The following is a 19,761-nucleotide window of genomic DNA, read 5'->3' as shown; positions in this document are numbered from 1 at the left end:
AAAAAAACTATGTTGTACTATTAGTTCTTATTTTTTAAATAATAAAGTTATTTGTTATTTGTAATTATAAAGTCATTGTATTTTGTATAACAACTACTTGTTTTCAGTAAAAAAATTAAAATGAATACAGATTAGTGTTTTATTACTTTTGTTGAAAAAATAGAGGTTAAATTTTTGTTTATAAATAATAATTTCAAAAGTAGTAGCAGTAATGGTAATTAATTTTTTAGTGTGAATGTTTTAATATACTTTACAACTTTTTTGAAAATTTAATTTAAAAGCTTTTTGAAGTATTATGAGTAAAGTACAGTTTAAAACCTTGTTAAAAAAAGTTGGCTTAACCATGAAGACTTCAAAGATTGGTTACTTGAGGATGTAGACAAAGAGAAGTTTAAATGTAAGTGGTGTGGTGATGATACACCAATGGCCTTATCCAACAAGGGCATTGAAATCGCACAGTATGTCAAAAAAACATCTTAAATTGAAAGCCTCTAAGAGTAAAAATAATGCAATTACTTCTTATTTTGGTGGGGCTAATAGTTCAACTAGTATATCAGCTGCAACTTCTTCAACAGCTGCTGAAATTTATTGGGCTCTCAAGTGTACCAAAGAAAACTGATCAGGAAAATCTTGCGATAATAATAACACTTTGTTCACTACCATGTTTCCTGATAGTGAAATTGCAAAAAAGTTCTGCATGAATAGAACCAAATATTCATATATAACAAACTTTGGTATAGCCCCTTTTTTTAAAGATGTCTTAAAAAAAAACAGTTTTGTGCTCGTCTTTTTATTCCATTTCATTTGATGAGTGTTTCAATAGAGTCTTGCAAAAAACTCAACTAGATTTGGTGGTGAGATGCATGAAGAAAAAAAAAGTACACTGTCAATATTTTACTTCAGCATTTTTAGGTCTCTGTACTGCAGATAATTTAAAAAAAGCCCTATTGACCGAAATTCAAGAGTTAAACCTAAAAAATTTGATCCAAATTTCAATGGATGGACCAAATGTGAACGTTGCTCTTGCAAAAAAAGTTGACGTTGATAGAGAGGCTTCAGGTCTACCTCAACTTATTTACACAAGGTCCTGCAGCTTACACATTATTCATGGTGCATTCAAGTCCGGTGTTGAAGCTAGACCTTGGAAAATAAAAAAAGTTTTAAAACATCTCCATTGCTTATTTGATCACACATTTTAAAATTGAGTTTTTGAAAACAGTTTTTTTCATAAATTTAATGCAGAAGCATACACATACATCCTTCCTTTTATTACCAAAGAAGAAAAATGAGAATGGGGTATTAATAATTTGTGTTAGAAGAGAAAATTTTTTTTTTTATGATTTGAAAAATACTCAGGGAAACTCAGGGAAATTTAAGGTTACTCAGGGAAATTTTTAGTTACTCAGGGAAGATTTTTTGGCTCAAAGAGTGGCAACCCTGTTATTTTTATGAGAATTTGTTTTTATTAAATAAATAAAAAAAATACTAAGGTTTTTAAAGTAAGTTAAGGCTAGACTGAGAAAGTTTAAAAACATTTTTTCAAAGCTTCGGGGAAGAAAGATAAACTTTTTAGTGAAATAGTATTTTTATGTGTTTTTAGTTTGGCTTTCTATAATAGTCTCTCAAATTTTTATCGCTATTATCTCAACAAATTCTAAGTTATAACAACTGGTATAAAGTAAACCTATACAATAGTTATTCAAGCCAAATAATTAATAAAAAACTTTTATGCCATACCAATATTAAAATGTTTTTTTTTTTTTTTATGTAGAATTATAACAACTTCAATATTTTATCTAGTTCTCATGGTTTTGAATATACTTGCCCAGAGAAATATTTTTTCAATAACTTTTTTAATTTTAACATGAATTAGTTTAAATAACCTGTTTTACCGTGGTAGTAAAATTATCCTACAACTTTTAAATAAAACAAAAACCTTGGTTATTCATATGCTTATTAAATTTACAATTTTACCAGAGTTGTCACACACTCAGGATACTCAGAGTAACTCAAGACAGATTGAATTTAAAAAAGCTCAGAACAGATTGAAACTAAAATAAACTCAATATAGTATTTTTTAACTTCAGACTAGTTTTTTGTAAATTGTTGGTGTGATAGCTTGATATTTTATAACTAATTTTGTTTAAAACTTGATTTGTTATGATACTGAAAAGTTAGTTGATTTTTTTATAGCTTTTATAAGGACTAAAAAACAGGATGAATCAGTACAGTTTAAGGCAGGGTTTCCAACTTCTATTTCAAAAGGCACCTTTTAAAGAAATAAAAAAAGCTTTGGCTCCCTCTAACAAGATTACTTAAAAAACTACCATTAAAAAAGAACATTTTTTTGTTACTTTCAAACATCAACTTTAAAATATCTAGTGTAAGTTTCAATACTAACATTAAAAACACCTATTACTTTTATTTTTTTGCTCTTCATCATCAACTCCAGAATATATAGTGTAAGTTTTAAATTTTGACCTCACGACCCCCCTGTGGCCCCTTTTCTGCTAATGCCCCTAAATTTCTATCATGGCCAACTTTAGGAAAGTCTGGTTTAGGGCCACTCAATATAGTTTTCAGTCATTCAGAACAGCTTTTTTTGACTCAAATAGTGGTAACCCTGTATTACTTCAAAGTCTTTATTAAAAAATAATAAGTTATTCAAAAGCTTTATATCCATTAGAATAAACAAATTATTTGTTTTAATGAGATTTAAAAACTTAAGTAGCTCACGAAAGTTTTTAGCAATACTAAATAGTACTTACTTACAAACTTTAATCAATTTATAAACTACTATGACTAGTTTTGCTGTGTTGTAAATATTTACAAACGTCAAAGTATTTGTCACGAATACGTACTCAGGGCTGTATTAAAATACTTAAATTGCTACAAAAGTTTATGCAACGGGTGGTCAAAACTTTTAAGGGTTTTCCTTATGGAATAGTTTTATCTAACTAAAGTTTGTTTTTTGACTTTTATTGCTTGTTTTTATTTCCGAAAATATTATTATTTTTCAAAATGTTCTATTTATATAATTAATTTTGACCATATTTTAACTTAATAATACTAAGTATCATAACAAAAAGTATTTTTTAGGCTCTTATTTTTTTAATAATCGTTTTCTTACATTTGTTTCTAGTTAATTCCATTTAGTTTTTTGTTTTTTTTTAATTCTTTGACATTCTACCTATTCTCTAAATTATGAAATAGAATATTATACCTTATCATTAAGGACAAGTTTTAATAAATTCTATTTAAAATAAAATCTTAATAACTATTTTATAAATATGTTGAATAAACGAATATATATATATATAAATGTCAGTATTTTGTTTAATTAATTGAGACATAAATTTCTTATTTAGTAGCATTAAGTAAATCTAGGATGAAACAAAATTTGTTATTAACTGTCATTTCTAATACAAAAGTCTAATCTTTTATATGAGATATATTGTTTTTTTTTGTACCTTGTACATTGTATATGTTCATAAACAGTATAGATTGTTCAAAGAAGCTGTATTTAATCACATATTTACATCGATGTATTCTTTTATTCAACTAATTCTGTCCTTTTCGATTTTACTTTTTTAATACAATCTTGATACAACTTTTAACAGATGGCAATATCCAGATATGTCTATATGAAGAAACTCAGTACCAGCTGAAGAACGCTTCTTCCGAAAGTTTTTGCACTGGCTCAGCAGTCAAAAATTTGACAGAAGAAGGTGTTAGAAAATTAAAAAAATTGTTTGAAAGTTGCAGGAACATCACCCTGATGATGTCAGAAATCCTTTTCAAAATGGGCAAAGATCAAAAGTGTTTCGTTCCTGTAACTGGAGAGATACGCAACTGCTCCACCCTTCCTTTAAAAACTTTCACTTTATGCACCACAAAAAAGGCCCCCAACAACAGCAGCAGTTCCACATGGGTTATTGTCGGAGCTGTTATTGGAGGTGTTGTTGGCGTACTCTTGATTTTGTTTGTAGTTCAAAAAGTAAAGAAAAGAAGGCAACTGGAGGTTTGTAGTTGTGTAAATTCCTTTATTTTGAAGCTTTAGTTAATGAAAAAACATGAGTTTTGTAACTATTTTTTAAAACACAGAATTTTAGCACTACAAAGAAAACAAAGTTTCGAGTTAAAATAAATATTTGTTATATGTTTAGTGTTTAGCTGGTGTTGCAACATAAGTATTCTGGCAACTATGCTGCAACTTATGATGTGAATAAATTTTTAAGTAAACAGTGCTATGTAGATTAGTTACCTGATAATTCAAATTCTGACAATTTAATAAAAAAAAATTAAAGGCCATATCTAAAACGTAATCTACATAAACAAAGTGTAATGATAGTAAAATAAAAGTAAAAAACAATTAGTAAATGAGAGTTCCATATTCTACTAAGATATACTATAATCAATTACTTATTGTAGCCATATTTCAAAAACTATAAAGATTATTATTAAAACTACTAAAAGAGGTAAAACTATATGTATATAATAAACAAGGTTGAAATTCATTTAATTATTTTGTTTCAAATACTAAATATTTTTTGAGTTATGGCTTCTTAAATTTATTTTTAATAGTGAATTTTGATGATTCCACCCATGCAAATGAACTGTTTTATTAATGATAGTTGCAGAGTTGCTTAAAATCAGACTACTTATGCTAACTTTAGTTTTTTTTTCAAACTCAAGCTGACTCAGGTCTGATAGTTTGAACTTTTTACAAAAACTCATGCTAGTTTGAATTGTTTTCCTAAGTTTTCGACTAACCTTTTATAACTTTTTGCTTTGTTTTTGATAAATCTCTTATTTATTAAGCTATTTTGTTTTCATTTGTGTCATTTTAGATAGCTTAGCTAACAGTACTTTTTTATAGATTTTGCTTATCCCACCTTTTTAAACTTTTAAAATAAACCTGGCTAGTTTGATGTAACTCAGGCTGACTTTTTTGCTTCAAACAATTGCAACTTTATAATTGCTTTGCACTATAACTTTTCAAAAACTTTAAAAAAATAAAAGTTTTGTTTAATTTAAAACAGTCAAATAAAACATTGTAATTTTTAACTTTAAAAAAATTATAAATAAAATAGATTTGAAAACTTAAATGAAACGACAGTGTATTTCATAACAACTGTTTATTTCTATGCTTTAAAAACAATAGTTCTAAAGTTCTTTAGCAAAGAAAAGTAAACTTTACAGACAAACAATGTTAATGATAAAAAGGCAGAGGAAGAAGGTTTGGTAGATGCAAAAGAAGAAGAAAAAAAAAAGAAGAGAATGATCAGAAAGTTGAAATAAAATTGTTTGATGAGAAATGCGTAAACATCACCCGTTTAGAAAAAGTTAGTTATTTATGTTTTAACTAAATTTCAGTATTTAAAAAAAAACTATAAGTTCATAACAAAAGTTAAACATTTTAAGCTTTTATCTCTAAAATAAATTTTTGCATGTTATAAGCTGTTTTAAGGGCAAAGAGGGGAGGTCCAATATTTTTTTAATAGAAATAACATTGTCTTAAAGTATATATTACAAGATACTTTTTATAGATCAGAAAAATTAATTAACTTTTCAGATATAACCAGTTTTGTAAAAGAATCTGGTTCAACCGCACGGAGTCAAAATTTTCAATGTCAGTTTTCTTGGAATTTTAAAATTTTCACTAAAATCTGTCTCCTTCTTCATTTTTAAGCTATTGACCTCAAATTTTCAAGAAATGTTCTTGTTTAAAAATAATATTGATCAAAAGATAAAAAAATTTACGGGACACAAATTTTAAGAACAAAAAAACAAAAAAAATATTATGATACTTTTTTAAAATATATCTTACTTAATTTTTTTTTAAATGCCATAATAGAATTGTTTATTGTGAAATTAAGATTAAACTGAGAAAATTCAAGAAAGAATTCTAAAAATTTTCGGGAAGAGGTAAATTTTTAATGAAGTTGTCTTTTGTAAATCATTTTTAACCTCGCCCTTCCATAACGTTCCTATTGAACTCTCCGACTTTGCGTTCTCATATCTCAAAAACTAGTTTTAAATATAAGAAACAGTAAAAAGCATCTGTTAGCTAAGTTGAAGATCTTTTAATAAGACCAAGATAAAAAAATACTTAGTCCCATATGCCCTCAATGATGTAGTTTAGATTTTTTGTTACATAAAAGTTAAGCTATATAATCTTGGAAAGTAGTTTTATTTTAAGTTTTACTTTTGAAATAAGAATTAGAACTAGTTATGTCACATTTGAAACTATTTTTTTTAACTCATGAAAAAAACTTTAAAGTTTTAAAACTGCTTTTTATCTGCTTTTAAAATCAATAAGCCTCAAGACACTACAGTTTTTACTTTATTTTTAGTGCTTATCACATTTTTCATATACATAGTATAGTTTTTTAATGTTTTTTAGAACTTTTTATTATTGAATTTTATCAATTAAATCTTATTTCAGACTGAAAATGCTCTGTCTATAGAAACCAAGTTGGTTGATGTTGCCTCTGGACAATTTTCAACCCTGTTTATTCACTTTTGTCAGGAAGGTCACGACTTGTAAGTTCAACAAGTTATAATTTTTGAATAATGGTTTCGTTTATTTTAAATAAAATTAATTTTTTGCTTTAACTGAATTATATTTCCTTGGTTATATCTAATTAATGTTGCCTCAACTAATTAGTGTTACATATGCAGTGGGGATTTCGTTAGCAGAAAAGAAAAAATGAAAAGTTTCTTAGATGAGTTGTCTGGGTACTGGAGTCATCAAATAGTAAACTTCTGGAAAGAAGAAATAGAACCTGAAGCTTTGAAGTTTGTATTTTCCAAGTTTTTCACATATAAAATACTATTTTGTTATAAACTGTTCTTTTTATTAAGCTTTGTTAGAAACAAAAAAGAGACTTTTACAAGTATGGTGTAATAATTTTTTCAGCTATCATAAAAAAGTAAACCATTTATGTATGATTTATTTTAATTACAAAATTGCGAAAATTATTTGCTTAGCTTATAAGTAAGTTCAATAGATCACTAACAACAATTTTGTTTTTAAATTTTTATAGTTCGTTTTAAAATATCATTTTTAAACTTTTATAGTCGATGGATGTTGCCAGGAGTTGTGGAACAAAATTTTACCGTTTTCTGTTAGTTTTATTTTTACTCATATATTTTATTATCTTAATTTTTGACTACAGTTTGTTGTTTACCACTTGTTAAATTAGATACAATGCTAAACTTTTGCTATATCTAAAAGAAGCGTTTATGATATTTATAAACTTCTGTTTAACTTGCTTACTGTATGTTAGACTGCTTTAAAGTAGTAGATTATTAGTTGATATATGTTTTTTGTTTCCATTACACTAAAAATATAGAAATAAGTTTTATCATCTTGTAACTGTATAAATGTTTACTTTAATTTAAAAGAATTTATAAATCGCAATAAATTATTTAAAGTTTAACAAAAACTAATTTTTTTGATGATGTTGATATATTATAAAATTCTAATTCATTTTAACTAAAACACAATTTCAAATGTAAAGTATAATCGCAATTCCTGCTTGATATTTAATAGTGTAATGAAATATAAATAGTTGTCTAATACTTGTTTAAAACATTTTTTGAATGAAATAAATTTTTGATAACTTTACACTGTTTATACCATAGACAAAACAGCTATTTTCTTAAAACTACGAGAGGTCAGCTTCCCAATATTATTCGTGTTCGTCAAAAAAGGGTTCTTAATGGAGGAAAAATTGGAAATTTTTTATCAAGTTTGTCCAGTTTGTCTTGTTAAATCAGTTTTTTAACATTAATGAATAAAATGTTTTCGATTTTGCTGAGCGCAAACTTACCTTTGCAGATATTTAAAGCACTTGAGTTTCTTGGTTCTAAGATGATTGCCCACTTGAAGCTGAACATGAGAACTGTTCATGTTCAGCAACACATAGCGGAGCTGAAAATCATATTGACAGACTTTTCTGACGCCAAGAAACTCCAGCAAGGTTTTACATTTATACTAAAATCATTTGTAAATAGTTTAAGTTGTACCTCAAGATATGTTGCACGTAGATAAAATAATTAAAACCAGGTTTCACATTTATAAGTGTTACCACTAATCAAAATCTAGTTTGTGCTTTTAAGATGTTATTAATAATATTTTTTTATTATGACCTAAATTTATTAAAGCTACTGTTATCTCGAATAAATGTAATTAACAACAACTGGTTTATGCAGATTCAGTTCAAACCAACGAACTTGTCTCGTTCAATGATGATTTTACAATAAACAACTTTCAGGATTTTTTCATCCCACCAGAGATCGTGAGTTAAAAAAGAAATCGTACAATTCAAAATACTATGCATTAATTACATAGTCTATTAACAAATAGTTTAAACAGACTGCATTAAAACTAAAAAGCTTCATAAAAACTACAACTGCATGCATCTTTTAAATGTTGATTTTAATTTTCAGCTCAACAAGCAAGAAGCCGCCATCGGGCTGCCGGCCGACGTGTTCAGTGCGTCGGCCATCATGATGTATATGTTGTTCAACGAGCGCAGCCAGAAGGCACGTTCCGACATGGTCCTGTTCATCAGGCAGAAGGATTACAAGCCGAACGTTTGCGACCGGCATCCGCACAGAATGCTTGTTAGTTTTTGTTTAAATGCAAGTTGAGTAGACGTTTTGTAAAAATAAAGTGTTTAGTTAATTTTAATTATCTAGTTTTGCGTTTAAAAATCTAAACAGTTACTGATGTTAAAAATAGTTTATATGCATGCTATTAACAGTTGTATAACTTAAGATTATTCAAAAAGTATAAGTAATGCATTTAGTGTTTCTAAACCAAATTCGTTATTAACAATTTTTTGTTATCAAACTTTGACAAATTATGCGTTTCTGAAGTTTGTGTCACAATTTTGTCGTTTGTTTTTTATAAATATATTAAGTAATTAATTTTTGTAATTGTTGCCAGAAATACCACATTATTTTTGAATTTATAAACATTTATTACAATATTGTCTGTTTCATGGTTTTCTAAAAATCAAGGTCATGACTATAAACAAGTAAATTTATTCGGCAGTTCAAAAATTTTATTGTTAAACTTTTTTTATAATTTTAAATATATCAAAATTTGTTATGAGATAAAAGTTTATCTTTAACTTTTTGATATTTTTTTATATTTAGTTTATTGAAATTTTTACTATATTTGTTTAAGTATTTTTTCACAATAGTTAAAGGTATTAATAACAAATTTTTAAAATTAATGATGGCTAGTTAATTTATTATACCTTTTAAATCAAAATAGTAAAGAAATTTATTGCTATGTAATAAAGTCGAGAAATAGTAACTTTTTAAAATGTTTTATGTTGTAGATTAAATTATGTTACAAAACTTTAAAAAATAACTTAAAATTAGTTAAAATGCAAGTTATTTTTAAGTTTTTTACACTATTTTTCCTATTAATTTCATTACTAACATTTTAATAGTTATTTGATATTTTTTATAAAAAAACTATTGTTAAATAAAACTAATTTTATACCTAAATAAAACTAAAAGTATAGTTTGTTAGTTATTTTAGATAGAAATTTGTTCCGTTTAAACAAAATTTGAGACTCAAAAATATATAATCGTTATCAATTTGCTTTTACTTAACTTTTATAATGACTATTTTAATGTTTTTGTCTATGCAAAGATAAATGAATATTAATTATTAATTTGTGCTTAAAAAAGGCTTTATGAAGTATGCATTAATCATACTTTCTAAATATTCAAATGAAAAATAAAATAATTGTTTTAACGAATGCACCAGTGATATTAAAAGTATACAAATTGATAAATGTTGATTTTCGTTTTCTTGCAAACTGAGTGTTTTAAGATTCTTTTGTTTGAATAAAGTCGACTCTAATTGTTAAGTTCAAACTGCTTTCGAACTTCTAACAAAATATAATTTATGTAAAACAAGGTTTTTAAATACATTAATTTTATTTTTTAAGTCTAATAATGAGTAATATTTATTTATATCCGATTTTTAAGTTGCAATTAATGTTTAAATTGTCTGTTTTTTGAAAGTTTTTAATATTTTTTGTATACTTTGCTTACTTTGAATACACATTAAACTTATAAATAACTTTAACTTACAAATATTTAAAGCTGCCATTGATTGAAGATGGCCTGTGCAGACATGTTAAAAAGCTCTGCTTTGTTTACTCGAGCGTGAAATTACTCACTTAAAACAAACCAAAGTTTATACGCTTCATTGCTGAATTACCATAGTAACTATTAGCATTTTACCAACTCTGGGCCTGTGTTTCAAACCTGAGTGTAGGATCAAAGCAGGATATGTATTAAGTTTTTTTGATAAGTACAGGGATAAAATGGTTTAGTTTTCATGAGTGCAAGTTTATAATTTTTAGTTTAGTTTTTTTCTAGTTAGTTTAATTTTAGGTATGATATATTATAGTTATAAGCTGTTTTTATTTTTAAAGTAAACATTTGATAAATCTTAGTGTAACGAAGGCCTTTGTTTTGTAATTTCTTTTATTCTTTCAATTTGTCTAGCAATGCTGTTTTTAATTGTGTTAAAAAGTTTGTTTGTTTGCTTTTGTTTTTTATTGTTAGTTGTTTAGCAACATAACTGCTTTACTAACTAGCTTTAAGAGTAAAATTTAGCTAATAGTTTTATTTCACGTGGTAATGTATATTGTTTATGTCTTAGTATTTACTAGAAAAGCTAATCTCATTTTGTTAGTTTTCGTTGGTAGGTATTACATTATTTTTTTAATTTGTTAGTCTACCCTTACTTTCATTTTAAATCCTTTTCACCAGAAGTTAGACACCTTTATTTTATAATTTATCATACATATTTATTATAAACCACCATTTAAGTAGTAACATATTTTCAACATTTTTGTAATTTAAATAGTTTTTGTTTCATATCATGTTAAAACATTTTAGTTTTACTTCTAACTGATATGTTACATTTTTTTAAAGTTTATCTTTTCCTCACAGTTTTTTAAAGTTAGTAAAAATTTAAGGCCTGTAATTAACCATCAGTATTTTCTCAGTAATTTTAAAATTTACAATTTTATTGCTAAATAGTAGCTTTTAGTTTAAAAATACCATAAAATGTAAATATAGTAGCTAAGTTTTTGTATTTACTATAATTTGTGTAAATTTAGAAATTTTTAAATTTTATGTTTTACTTAGTTTTAGTGTTGAGAATTTATGAAATTTCGTTTGAATGTTGCTTTGAAAACATCTTTCGTTAATTTTTGTTTGTTGAGTTAAAGTTTTTTTCTTTAATTTTATGTATTTATTAAGTGTTATTGAATTGTTATATTTGTTAATTTGTAAACCGGTGTTAGATAATTTGTTTAAGTTAAAGGTTTTTTAGTCTAAAGTTAAGCTTATACTTGTTTAATTATGTTTTTTAGAGAATAAGCATTTATAATTTTGTTTAATAATTTAACTTTTTTCGGATTTTAATTCAGCTGTAAAAATTGCTTTCATTAAATTTTCATCATGTAAATTAAGTTTTTAGTTGAGTATAACAATGTTAAAAACGCAAAATACATATTCTTTATGTACTAATAAAAAACAAAAACTTTGTAAATCAAACATTTTATTTAAACGTTTTATAAAGTATTTTAAAGTAAAAAAGCAGCTTAGCGTTCGTCTATTTTAGTGATAATGTTTATAAATAATTTTTATCGTGTAAATTTATAATTTGTTGTTAAATAAAACAGTAACACCAAACTTGTGACTAACTTTTTTGTTAAATTATTTTTAATTTAAGTTTTATAATATACAACCATTTGTTTGTTTTTTTTTAGTTTTATTTTAGAGTTTGTCTGTACTCTGAATTTTTCCGGCTTGCTAGGCTAATAACTATGGGACGTACATTTTAGTGTTTTAAAATAAGTTTTAGCTTTAAATAATAACTATTTCAAATTGTGTTTTGTAATTTATTGTAAGTAGTCTAATTATATTTTAATCTTTTCTAATTGTTTATTTATTAAAAGAAACGTTTCAAGTTAAATTTAAGTTAAATTTTCAACACTATGCGACTCGGTAATAACTTTTTTGACGAATTAAGCTTTCGATTACAAAATTTGTCAATTTTTATACCAGGTTTTTCAAAATCATTTTTATTAACGACCCAATACAAATATTTGAAAAATAATTACCCCCGTTTATTAAATATTTCCTCTTTACTAGCTAATAACCTATTTAATTTTTTGCCGGCTAATAATATTGTACCCTGACAATTAAATTTACCCCTAAATGAAAAAAATTTCTTACTTTGGAAAAACCTTGTGTTTTTAAGCTTATTACTGAAGCTTAAAAAAATAAAAAAAAAAAGATTATCGTAACTTACAAATAGTAGAAACAAATTGAGATTTTTGTGTTGACTTAGTAACACACTAAGTTAAAAATTTAGATAAAATCTAAAAATTATTTTCAAAGTTTTGCGTTTTAATTCATACAATAAAATTTGAATACAACGATTTTATTTGAATAAAAATAACACTAAAAATATATTAGTTTAAAATAGTTTTAGATAAAAGTAATGTTTTTTTGACGTTATTTAGGAACAATCAAAGTTTGCCATAAAGGGTATGTTTTCCAAAAAAAGTTAGTTATATCACTAGAAAAATAAGCCAAACAATACAAATGAGACAAAAGGTGTAAATAATATTTAAGTTTTTTTAAATATATTAAGAAAATAGGCTTAAAATTTTGAATATGCACGTAAAAAAAAAAAAACTTAATTTTGTACTTTTTTGGTTATAAAAATCTTAATTATTATTTTTAGTATTCGATTAAAAAAGTCAATGTAAAACATTTTCGTAAACATAAACAAAAACCTAAAACTAATGAAAAAAAAATATAAAGGTATATATACTAGTTTTATAATCGTTTTTACCTGTTATTACATACTTGTTTTATGTTTAAGTATCCCACGGAAATTATGAATAATAAATTGAATATTGTTTAATTATAAGTATAGTGGTCTAAGTTTTATAAAACTAAATAGTTTATAAAGGTTTGTGTTTTAAACGTTTACTACTTATCATCATAGATGTAAATAAACTACTGTCTCAGATCTGATCTCTTAATTTAAGCTTATATTATAACTAAGAAACTTTCAGTTTTGTATGAATATCTCTATTGCAATTAGGGTGATTTACAAAATTCTTTTTGTTAAGGAAGAATAAAAACAAGCTAATAAATTAATTTTTTAAGTTTAAGTTCCTGGTTACAAGTCAGCTTTTGATCTAAGTCGTTTTACAAAATCAAGGCCTATAACTATATCAGCTTTTATTGGTACTGGTGATTGTGTGCTTATTGGCGGATATATAGAAGGACAACGATAGAAATGTATTGTGGAAATACAACACTGTATCGTTCTAATAACTCGTAATCATCAATTTTGTTTAAATTTGTTGACTAATGAAATAATACATATTCTTAGTCGGCGATTGTCCCGCTCATGAGACTGTCTCAAATATGAACCATGATAGACTTTAAGGGCAACTATTAAACGTAGTATTTGTTCTTCGGTTTTACAGTTTTAAAATTAAAATTGTTATTATAGATGGTCGATATACTTGTTGTTTATGCAATGCGAATCAATGGAAAAGTATGAATTTTTTTAAAATAAATGAACAATTCTTTCTGATACCTTTTGAAAGACAAAACTTTGCTTTTAACAATAAATTTATATATTATTTCTAGACAAATAAACTAAGAACATTTCCTGTATTGCAGGGAAAACAAGTAAACATTTTTGCTGTCTAACGAATAGAAAATAAAAAGCATATAATCCATATAATCATAGAAAATAAAGTTTCATAAAATAGAATAAAAAAATTACAAAAAAATGTATTTAATACAAAAACATTTTTTTTAAGAAATTCAACTTATTATTTTATAAAAAGAAATTGACAATTATAAACTTTAAAAGTGATGTCTAGCTATAAACTTATTAGCTATAATTCTTACTTAAACAATGTTTTAAAACACGTTTATTGACTTTATGATGTGATGCTACGATTGACTTAAAGATATATCGAAACAGGTAAATTTCATTGTTCATTCAAATCAAAAAATAATAATAGTTGCTGCGAAAACCTGGTGTAAGAAAAAACCTTTCGGTTATCGAATCATACATCAATTGGATACAGTTCAACCTTATTTCTAGGACTTTAACTATATGATCAAATTTTTTTTTTCTTTAAGTATAAAGTATTTAATTTGTATTCTTATATTACTCACTTGTAAGTTCAAAGATAATATAAAACAAAATCAGTACTGCATCACGGGAATTTTTTATTCATGTTGTAGCAGTAATGCATGCTTCACTACTTTCTTAACTGTATAAGAGAAGAGATTGCAAAAAAATGATTAATTTCTCAATGCTTAAATATGATAACTTTGAATAAACATTGCTTTTGGTAGAATGGTGAGCAAAAACCACCTGTTAACTCTTTTTTAGCTAAGTATTATTTAATCAACTATTATGTTTATGTATTTTTTATAGTGTGTGTTTACTTTGTATATATTAAATTTTGTATTAAATTGAAAAAACTTATTGAACAGTACTTAGGTAAATATCACAAAGAGATACTATTTAGAATGTATTAGCAAGGTTGGTATTTTATAGTAATATCAAACGTAATAGTTAAAACTAACATGGTACTAAAAATCTTAATCTTACAGATTATTTAAGAATGTTCTACAGGAACAGATTTATCAACAAACATAACTATAACGAGAACAACTTGATATATTATACTTTAAAAATAATCGTAATATATAAAAATATTATAATACATTACTTCTCCTTATTTTAAGATTAATATTATCAATTGTAGCCTTTATTTTAAATAAAGCTGAAATTTAGAAAATAAGCTTGATAAGTGTAATTATGTATATATAATAAATTTATCTGTTTTATTTAAAAATTTTAATAAACTAGTTTTGAAAAAATAACAAATTTTACACTTCAAACATTTTTAAAAGGTTCTACAATAAAATTAGACAATTTTATATAAAAAATAATATTGTTCATAAATTACCTAGTTAATTACTAACAAATTATGTTTTTAGATTGTTAAAAATGATATAATACATTCTCATGTAAAATAAAAATAAAAAGTAAAAAAGAGTGTGACTGAGCAATTCAAGCTGCTTTTATGAACATTTTTTTACTGAATCTTAACTTTTTTTGAAACTTTAATAAATATGTTATAACTATACATCTCTTTCTTTTAGTTATTGTGTTACTTTTTATAACAATACAAGAACTAAAAGTACCTGTACGTAAACAAATTGAAACATTTGTTTGTGCATCATTTAAAGTTTCTCTATATTATACTAAACTACAAAACAAATAAAGTAAAACATGATAAAACAAAACTAAAGTATCTGTCAGCTTATCAGCTTAAACTGTAAGTAAGATTTAGATAACAACTAACTTGTATAATGAAAATTTTAAACTGATTATGAATTCTGCAGTAAAAAAAACATAAAACTTACTTTATTAATATATTTGTAAATATGTATTTTTCCTTCAATGATAAAAATTTTAAATTTAACAAGTTTTTAATTAATTTTTTGTAATAGTACGGACTTTCTAGTTTATAATATTTGTATTTATCTCGTTCGACCGAAAACATAGATTTACCTTTAATAAAAAACGACTAAGTTTTTCAATTGTTAGGGACGCAAAAATAAAACTAAAATGCTTAAACAAGTTTTTCTTTTGATTAATGTTAAAACATTTTGATGTTCAAAATTAATATGGCTTCAACTTTCCAGCAGGAGGCAACAAATAGAACAGTTGTGTTTTCCCAATTTGTCAGTATTTATTCTTGAATGTTCCTCAACTAGTTTGGAGTAAAATAATTTTTATGTTATCATACTATTTGTATTTTCAAATCTAATCAGTACTTATATTTAATTTAAGTTTTACGTCTGACCTTCGTAGTAAAATTAGAGTTTTTATTTAGATTATAATTTTAACTGATGATATGGTGTATAATAATGAAAAAAGAGTTTTTAGGATATTAACTTTTTTTTAAAATTATAATTGGAAATCAGTAGAGTGAATAAATTAATTTAGAATCAGTTAAATGTAAGATTTCCGCATATCGCAAGTTGTAAAAAAACCTAACCCTTTTCTATATTTCAAGCATTAAAATATTGTTGTAGTAAGTTTTATGTAAATTTGCACATATATCATAAAGATACTTACAATTAAAACGAGAATAATGCACTTTATTAAGCAGTTATATAACATAATTTTAAAAATGTCAAACTGAAATTTTTACACAACAAAAGAAAAATGTAAGGAAATAAATCAAAAGAAATCTAAAGATCTTAAACAAAACTTTACAGTCATTTATGACTTTGGATATTTTTGTACTGCTGGATGAACTAAGCCCTTTTTTATTACAACATCTTCATCAATTAATTCAAGTTCATCCAAATTGAAAACGTGCAGCCTTAATTTAAAACCAGATTCATCCATACTGTAAAGTATAAACAATTTTTTACCTATATTTAGTCCGATATAATCCTCATAATCATACCCTTTCCTTGGTATAAACAAATTGAATACTGAAAATTTTCTTGAAATATTGTCGTATACCTCACAGCAATTTTTGTACTCGATATTAATTACGAACATTTTGTTGCCCATACTAAAAGAAGAATGACTTGATTTAGATACAATCATATCAAACATTGAAGACCATTTGTTTTCATGATTGTCATATGATTCCACAGACTTTAAACTTTTACGATTTTTACTACCTCCAGTGACAACAATTTTACCCTCGAAAACTGCACATGCTTCATAATATCTTTCATTTTGCATACCTGCCACTTTGGTCCATTTGTCGTTTATTGGTTCATTTTTATAACAATTATTCGATTCGAACACGTAAACATTTTTCATAAATCCACAAAGTGAGCAACCAAACTCGCATGCCAAATTTTTCCATAAATTTGTTTTTGAACTATACAATTCAAAGCATGACGTCCTCTTTTTATAAGAAATAACTCCACCAAGCACATAAATGTCAGAACCAATTACAGCTGTACAACCGCTTCTTCTTGTCTGTGACATCGGATTAAGCACATCAGGTGTTTTAAAATCGGGACCTTCAAGTTGAAAAACTTCGTTGGTATAACCGTTTGTTTTATAACCTCCACAAACGACAATGTTAAACTCATCCTGTTTGCAAAAGCGGTTTTCATACAAAACAGAACGTCGTATGCTACAAGTTGCTTTACTGATCATTTTAGCTTTAAAAACTCACGTACCAATCCTACAAAGCAAACGGTTAAATATACAAGCTAAAAAATAAAATAATTAAATCAGATATTTTAGAACTTAATGTTTTGTATTATATCATAATATGTTGAAACTATAGATGATGCACAAACAAATGTTTGTATTTATGTGTTTACAGGTCGTTTATCTTGTGGTATAATCACGAAAAATAGCACATCAAATAAAAGTAAGTGATATAAAATTAAAACAGTTTCTCAAAATTTTATAGAAAAGATAAGTTTCATTTAATATTAAGAGCTTAAATCGCTCAGTCACATTTTTTTGCTTGTTATTCATTTTACGCAATTAAATATTAATAACATTTTTAACAATCTAAAAGATAACTTGAAAGTAACTTTTGAACAAAACTATTTTTAATACATAATAATCTATAGGTTATTAGGTTTAATTACTGCTAAAGTAAACTAAAATCAAACTTCTTTAATTATTTACGCTCAATAGAATGCTAGTAAGACATTTGCACACAAAACTATTCAATATGTTACATTTATTGTAGCAAGTTTTTGTCAAAAATTTGCTCTGCATATAAGCTTTAGTTTGATTTGTTTCTACAATTGGTAACTTTGATTTATCGTATAATTTCTAAATATTAAAAGATTTATTACTGTTTGAATTGCTTGAATGTACAATTATAAGTATAACGGTCTAGATTGTAGAAATTTAAAAAGTTTATTAAGGTGATTTTTTTTATTTATGCTACTTATCATCATAGATATAAATAAACTACAAATCATATCTGATCTCTTAATTTGGGCTAGTATTGTAGCTTAAAATTTTCAGTTTATTTGAAAATCTCTTTTTCGATTACGACGAATTAAAAGTTGCTTTTTGTGGGAAAGAAACTAACATAGCTTGACGAATAAAGTTATTTTACCTTATGATCCTGATTGCAAGTCAGCTTTTGATCTAAGTCATTTGACAAAATCAAGGCATATAAATATATCAGCTTTTATTGGTTCTGGTGATTGTGTGCTTATTGGTGGATATATAGAAGGACAACGAATGAAATGTATTTTGTAGATATACAACACTGTATCGTTCTAATAACTCGTGATAACAAATTTTGTTTTATGTTTTGTTCACTAGTGAAAAATTATATCCTTAGTCAGCGATTGTACAGGTTATTATAATGTCTCAAGTATAAACCCTAAAGAACTTAAGGGCATCTATTTAATGTAGTATTTGTTCCTAGGCTTAACAGTTTTGAAATTGAAGTTATTGTTACAGGTGGTCGATTTATTAGTTGTTTGTGCAATGAGAGTCAATGGAGTAGTATGATCCTTATAAAAAGAATTGAACAATTCTTTCTGATACCTTTTGAAAGGTAAAATTTCGCTTTTAATAATAATTCTGTATATATTTTCGAGACTAATAAACTAAGTAAAATTTCCTGTATTGCAGGGAAAACAAGAAAACATTTTTGATGTGTAACAAACAAAAATTAAAAAGCATATAACCATAAAAATATTAAAAAATACATTATAAAAGAATACAAAAAACCACAAAAAACGTCTTTAATATATAAATATTTCCTGAGTAGTAATAATAATTTTTTTATAAAAATATATTGACAATTATAAGGTTTTAAAGTAAATTCTAGCTAAAAAGAGTATTTTTACTTCAACAATGTTTTAAAACACGTTCATTGAATTTATGAAAATTGCAATGCTTCAATTGACAGATATCGAAACAGGTAAAATACACTGTTCATTCAACCCAAAAAATATATAATTGGTCAAAAACTTAATGTATGAAAAAACCTTTCGGTTATCGAATCATTCATCAATTGGATACAGTTTATGATAATGTCTAGGACTTTGACTAAATGATCGACTTTCTTCAATAAATATAAAACTTTTTATGTAATTAATGTTTTTCTTATATAACTTACATGTGAGTTTAAAGATGTTATAAAATAAAAGCAGTACTGCACCACAGGAAACTAAAATGATATTATTTCTATGCATGTAATTGTTGATTACGACCATAAAGTTGAATATATGAAAGTAAAGTTTTATAATGAAATAAAATGTAACCATTTTAGACTTGCAAACATTCAAACATAAATTGTTATCAAAAACGATAATTGAAACAATCAGAGCAATAAATATTATAAATTTATAGTTTGTTTAAGAATGTTTTACAACAACAAAATTCTTAATATTAAATACTATAAATAGAACAATTAGATATATAAAATTAAAAATAGTCATGACATATAAAGTTATTTAACAAACTACTTCTCTTAATTTTAAGAGTAATATTATCAATTGAAGGCCCTGTATTTGTTAATAGCTGAAACTTTGAAAATATGCTTGGTAAGTGTAATTGTTGATCTAAAATAAAGCTATCTGTTTTCTTAAAAAAATGTAAATGAAAAAATATTAAAAAAATATTAACACGTTTCACAC

The sequence above is a fragment of the Thalia democratica genome, chromosome 1, assembly GCF_965202585.1.
Source record: "Thalia democratica chromosome 1, ktThaDemo2.hap1.1, whole genome shotgun sequence".
NCBI lineage: Eukaryota > Metazoa > Chordata > Thaliacea > Salpida > Salpidae > Thalia > Thalia democratica.
Note: the sequence above shows the minus strand (reverse complement) of the source record.